This window comes from Mauremys reevesii, linkage group 13 (assembly GCF_016161935.1).
Source record: "Mauremys reevesii isolate NIE-2019 linkage group 13, ASM1616193v1, whole genome shotgun sequence".
Lineage (NCBI taxonomy): Eukaryota > Metazoa > Chordata > Testudines > Geoemydidae > Mauremys > Mauremys reevesii.
This window is the reverse complement of record NC_052635.1, coordinates 28,413,768-28,420,994: the sequence shown is the minus strand read 5'-3', so window position 1 is coordinate 28,420,994 and position 7,227 is coordinate 28,413,768.

Sequence of the window (7,227 nt, the reverse complement as noted above, 5' to 3'; positions counted from 1 at the left end):
AGTCGGGGACAGGGGCCGAGGCTGAGGCTGGAGTTGTGACTGGGTCGGGAGCCACGGACCGAGGCCACAGCTGGGGGCGGGTCTGTGGCCGGGAGCAGGGCCGGGGCCGGGAGTGGAGCTGCCGCTGGGGACTGAGGCGGGGGCGGGGGGGTCGGCCAGGAACAGAGGCGTGGCTGGACCAGCATGCAGCGCCATGGTTGGGCTGGGAGCCAGGGGTTGAGGCCGAGGCTGCAGCTGGGGGCAGGGCCGAAAGCGGAACTGTGGCCAGGAGCCGGGGCCATGGCCAGGAGCTGGGACCGGAGCAGAGCTGGGGGCAGAGTGGGTGGCACTCCCTCCCTGTCCCCACATTGGGGTTGGTCCAGGCCTCGCCATGCCCTCCCTGAACGTTCCTCTGTGCCCTCCCTAGGATGGCAAACCCCTCAGTTTGGGGACCACTGCTCTAAAGGTTCAGCAGTGAAGTTTTGCATCAGAAAAATGGTTTTAAAGGGATCATCCTTCTTCATGGCTTAGCATACGGTGATCAGCACCATAAAATACTGCTCCTGACAATTATTATTACTACTATAATTAAGATGGGTGACTCACTTGGCTAAGCACTGTACAAAGATATAGTAAGAGGCAGTCGCTGCCCCAAAGATCTTACAATCCAAATAAACAAGACAGACAAAGGGCAGGAGGCAAAATAGAGGCACAGAGAGAGGAAGTGACTTGCTCAAGGTCACACAGCAGGCCAGTGGCAGAGGGAGGAATAGACCCCTAAGTCCCAGTCCAATGCCCTAGCCACTAAATGAATAATAATAATAATTTTACAACTGGGACCAAAAAAAACATCCCAGACCATCTGAACAAAAAATCCCCCCAAAAGGTGCCTGTAACTCTAACGTGGAATTGTAAAAGGAAACAGGAAATGAAAACTAAAGAGGGTTGACATGATTACGGGGTGTTAATAAGCAAAGACATAAGCCAGGTGCCTTGATGTACAACTAGACAACAAGAGGTTACGTTTGGAGTCAGGGCTATGCTAATTTGCAAACTTGGGTCCATTTCATTAAGTGAGCTGAGAGACAGGCTGTCTCAGTCCAGCAGAGAAGGATCTCATTATCCATGTAGGGAGCAAGAGATAAGAATCTTTTAATAATTGCTGGGATTTTTTTTATGATGATACGGAATGCCAATTTATGCCTCACCACTCAAGGCAGATAAAAAACAGCCTCCTCCACAGTTCAAACCAATCCCCCCTGGCTGTGGCCATTAAGGACCGGGGGCGGTGAGGGGTGGGAGGAAGCAGACACTAATATGCTTGCCCGGGAGACCAATGCTGCAAAACTCCATTAAATGCATTTTGTAGTGGAAACATATTTGTTTACAATGGTTGGAAAACTTTGCCAGCCCTTTTTTAAATTTAATTATTAATTATTAGTAGGAGCAGAAGTAGTGTTTAGGGCCTGATCCCAAACCCATTGCAATCAGTGGAAAAACTCCCATTGACTATAGCAATCTTTGGATCAAGCTCTTTGTGAATTTCTTGTCAGTGAAAGGGCCTGAACTGACATCCTTGGAGCGTTACCACAGAACATGTACAGCACTGGCAACCAAGATGTATGCTCCCTCTACTTCATCCCTGAATTTATTCATTGCAGCCATGCAAATCCCCTTTAAAGGTCAGAGATTATTGCAATCATTCAGGCCCGGATTCTCTAAAGTAGTTAGGTCCTTAACTCCCATGGACTTAAATACCTTTGAGTATCTGGGCCTCATCCTTGCCCGAGAAAGCCAACAAGAATGCTAGTTAGGACCAAGTGTGATGGTGGTTTTGGTGATGTGGACATGTGTCTACTGGGTACTGGTTTGAGAGACTGTCTTCCATGTGGCCACTACAAACATCCATCATATGGGAGGGACTTTTGGACACTACTTACCAGAGATACCTTGGCCCTGACAAAGGGTAGGTGAAAAGCCCAATACCCAATGACCAATCCTCCGAGCAATGCCATTCCTTGCTATCATGTATTGCAATGTGAAACTATCAGCCTTTAACAGAAAAGAATGTATGGAGAAGTATCAGACTGATTTCAAACCCTAGAAAAAAAAACAAATTCTAACCTACTCTATATAAGTTCTTATACCACGCTCATCAGCATAGTACCTGAGCAACCTGGGCTTCCGGCATGAGGAAAAAGAAAATCCCTAACTGCTTAACAGATCTCACATGTATTTACACTTCAAGTTATTAGGTTGGAATGGGTATAAGTGTGAGCAGAAATTGTCCTCAGCACAACTGAGAAACAATGCTTATCCCTAGAGCTGGATGTGAAGTTGATCTCTCTGCAGAAGGTCAGCCCAGGGACTATGCAGCATTTAAGTCTGACCCTAGGGTGAACAAATTGTAACAGTTAATATATTCAATTGATTTTGTCTCTTTTTCCAGCTACAAATTATTGTCTGTGATTTTCTCAAGTCTATTTGTTGTTTGACATGATTTGCCAAATAACCCCTGTGAGAAATTCTTGGTCTGTTCTTTGCAAGCTAGACCATTGTGAAAATTTCATATTTGAAATTTGAGCTGTTTTCACAGAACACAGAGGTCACATGGTATGTTTTGCTTCCATTATTAGATCAGTGTAGCAGATCAAATCAGGTTAATGGTGCCAATGCTCACATTTATGATTACAAAATACAAATGAATTATTTGCAGAAGAAGTTCTATGCCTGTATTACACAAGACGTCAGATTAGATCAGGGGTCGCCAACCTTTCAGAAGTGGTGTGCCGAGTCTTCATTTATTCACTCTAATTTAAGATTTTTCGTGCCAGTAATACATTTTAACGTTTTTAGAAGGTCTCTTTCTATAAGTCTATAATATATCACTAAACTATTGTTGTATGTAAAGTAAATAAGGTTTTTTAAATGTTTAAGAAACTTCATTTAAAATTAAATTAAAATGCAGCACCCCCCGGACCAGTGGCCAGGACCTGGGCAGTGTGAGTGCCACTGAAAATCAGCTCGCGTGCCGCCTTCGGCACCTGTGCCATAGGTTGCCTACCCTGGATTAGATTATCACAATGGTCGCTTCTGACCTTGGAATCTATGAATCTATGAAAATTAACTTTATGTGACTATTCTCCAATAGTCACTTAAAATTCACTGTTTCCATAGACATTCCTGCCTGAAGGCACATTACCTTGGATATTCATGAAAAACAAAGTTTCTAGCCCTCATGGCTGCAGAGAGAACCTTTCAAATGTGAACCAAGTATCAGAGGGGTAGCCATGTTAGTCTGTATCCACAAAAACAACAAGGAGTCCGGTGGCACCTTAAAGACTAACAGATGTATTTGGGCATGTAGCAGGGTGGTCACCCACTTCTGCCTGGGAATGGTTAGAGCCAGCCCTGCAGAGGGCTGGGGCTGGGGCTGTGGAAGGAAAGAGCTGGGTTGATTGGGGGAAGCAGCTGGGCCACGCCCCAATCAGAGCCCAGCTGGCCCTATAAAGAGGCTGGGAGCCAGGAGCTCAGCAGTCTTCCTCTGCCTGTAGAGGGAGAAGGACCTGGCTGCAGGGAGCTAGACAAGGTACCTAGAGTGGAACAGGGCTGGGGAAAGGCAGAGGAGCTGGGGAGTTCCTGCCTGGAAAGCCCCAGGCTGCGGCCTAGCATTAGGCTAAGAGGTACTGGGGGTTGCAGGGGGCAGCCCAGGGGTAGGCAAAGGCAGCCGGTCCAAACCCTTTTGCTGATGATGAGTGGCTGATGCTGCTGTCTGCCCCAGTGAACAGGGCTAGATGGAGACTGGGCAGTAGCCAATACTGAGGCAAAGTGGGGATAGTGGGGTGGGGGTTCCCCTGGGAGGGGGAGACCCAGTTAAAGGGGCACTGGGGTCCTGGGAGGGACACAGGGGCAAGCAGCGGAAGGCGGATCACTGGCCTGCAGAGGGTTCTCTGGGCTGGATTGAGCTAATTCCCAGGATAACCAGCAGGAGGCGCTGCAGGGGTGAGTCTGGCCCGTCTACAGGGCATAAGCTTTTGTGGGTGAAAATGACGCATCTGAAGAAGTGGGGTTTTTACCCACGAAATCTTATGCCCAAATAAATCTGTTAGTCTTAAATGTGAACCAAGTGTAGCTAATGCAGTGATGTCTGCCTGAGTATGTGGAGAGTCTGAAACAATGACTTAGAGGGGTGCAGGTAAAGGCCACTGGGTTGGGAATTGGGAGTTGTTCTACAGAGAAAAGAAAACAGAGGAGACTCACAAAGACAGGAAAGGGGGATGGAAACAGAAGAGAAGTTGGGGAAGGAAGAGGAACAAAGGGCACGAAGAAGAGTGGCCTATGGGGGAAACAGATTTCCTCATTGAGCAACAAATGCAACAGAAAGGCACTGAACCAATAATACCTAAATAAATGTCATTTATGGGGCACAATGAGGCTGTAACGCTCCTAACAGTAACGCAAGACCACGAGTACCAACCTTGGGGCAAAAAAAACAGGAGTACTTGTGGCACCTTAAAGACTAACAAATTTATTTAAGCATGAGCTTTCGTGAGCTACAGCTCACTTTGTTAGTCTTTAAGGTGCCACAAGTACTCCTGGTTTTTTTTGCGGATACAGACTAACACGGCTGCTACTCTGAAACCTTGGGGCAGACTGTTAAAAACCAGGGAACTAACCCCAAATTGGTTGTAAGTTCTAACCTTAGATTTCATCAACCAACTGCAAACTCCACAGGCATTTTAACAGCCTTTACACAGAGTCACAGACAGTCCCCTTGGGTATTCCGGTCTGTCTTGCCACCCAGCTGAGTGTATCTAGTCCCTTATACCAAGAATCACAGCAACATTCAGGTTGCTCCTGATCCCCAAGGACCAGTCACTTACTTCAGGTCAACTGTGCTTTAGGTCTCACACTAAAGACAAAGTTTGTAGCCAATCCTGTAGTAAAGTATATGAAGATTTGTTATATAGGACAAGGAAATTAAAGAGTCATATAATGCAAGCAAACACAGGCAGATGAATGTGTTAGTTTTAGGTTTCAAAAGATAATATAGGCTTCTATAATCAGCGAGCTCTATTTAACCTTTAGGGCTAACCCAGGCTAAGCAGCTGGGGAATCTCTTGTTTATGCCTAGAAACACCTTGCCCCCAAGAGTCCAAGCAGCATAGAGATCCTTTGGCCTGGAATTTTTATCCCTTTCCTGCCAAGTGTGCAGAGATGCAATCTCAGATGATGGAAAGAGTCCACTTGCATGAGACATCTTCACAGGAAGGAGAGCAGAACAATAAGAGTTTTTTGGTTTTTTGTTGATGGTGTCTCAGTCCAGTTGTAGAGCCTTTCCAGTTGTAAGATCCAACCCTAGGCTGTCTGGTATTGATGAGTTTCCTCTTCTAGGAGGAGTATAACAATCTCTTCACACTAATTAATGTCCCTCCCCCGTAAGCAATTCACACAGTCACAGAGACTCACAATACAACCGCTCAAATATTACATTACAATATGGAACACAGATATTACAGGTAAGATTAATGCATGCAGCAACTCACAAGCATTCAATAGAGTCTAAACACTTTCTTATAATTCTAATACCTATTCTATCAATATTAACCCACAAGTGAATCAGACTGATTCCAGCTATCCATTTCTCATTATTCGGTTGAGACATGGGGATACTGGCATGAACTAGCACCTGGTCGGCCAGCATCACAGAGGCCCTGATGTCTGACTAGGGTTTCTCAGTGCCACAGTAATACTATAAAGTCTATAGGAGAAGGTTCCAAGGAGCTCAGAAAAAAGAGACATGGCCTATGCTGAGGTTTCAACTCTAATCGTGGCTTACATAAGAAAATGAGAAACTGGCTGGGAAGTTATTATGGCAACTACAAATTCACTAAGGGTAGAAACACCAACAAAAGTTTTACATATCTCACAGACTACATCTTCTCACATACACACACATGCAGGGACCAACTGTACCTGTAAGCCGCAAGGTAATCCTAAGCAGCATCTGTTCAGTTCTTACTGAGGATAACAGGTGCCTGCCCCAAAGGTTGTAGAGCCTAACTCTAATGAATTTCACCCTTTGAGCATCAGCAAAACTATTTTTTATTTTCTCTTTCCAGAAGAGACTGAAGAAAGACCCAGCCAGAACAATCCAGGTGACTCACCTGAGAAAATACTGTTGTATGTTAGCAGGGAACTTGTGCAGGAGGCAGGCAGGACAGTACAGTAATTTGATATGTGCAGCTTCTTAACCTTGCAAGAAACATGGTTAAACTTATCCTGCTGGAAAAGCTCTAATAGAACAAGTTGCAGGCTCAACTCCCTGCTCTCCCTTCCCACTTCACTACAACCACTGCTATCTGATTCCTCAGAGATATGAAGAAATATGGACAAAGGCTGCAGTACATTGTGGCGAGCCAATATTAAATGCTTCTAATGGAGCTTAGATTAGGCCAGCCTTCTTAAATGTCTGGATGTTGCCTGCAAATACCAAGAGGCTCTGTGGTTGAAAGTCACAATCATTTGTGGGGAAGGGCTGAGTGTTAACCTTGCACTAGCAACATGTCTTGAATTCTTCAAACTTTGCAATGTAAAGTGATGTCTGCAATCCCCTTGTGACATTATTGATATAAATTGGGAGCATATAGAACATGGGTTGCAACCAAGGTCCTGTAGTGGCACCAAATCTTAGGTAAAGGGGGTCATCTAAGGTGTATAAGACCAGGTTATGGGTTGCTGGTTATGATTATGCTGTCTGTATGTCTGTGTATCATTTTGTAGTTGAAGTTATAAGTATTGGCTCTGTACTGTCTGTATTTTATATTGTGCTCTGCTGCTGGTGATATCCCAGACAAGTTGGTGTTAGCTCTGCTTAGCCTGCTTGATGGCCCATTAAGGACCATCAGCTACACAATGGACCCATGGAGAGAAGGCAGACACGCCTTGTGACTCAGCAAAGTGTGCAGGGACTGGCCCATGTGACTCCAGACTCCATTTTGCTGTAATTTTCCACAGTAAGGACAAAGAGCTTCTTACACCTGGAAAAGCCTATATAAGGCTGATGCCTTATCTCCATCTTGTCTTCAATCCTGCTTCATACCTTTGGAGGGACTTTGCTACAAACTGAAGCTCTGCACAAAGGACTGAACGACCCATCCCAGCGGGGGATGTACTCCAGAGACTTGATTTGAACCTGCAGTTTACTCCATCACTGCTGCAAGCCTGAACTAAGAACTTTGCCATTAC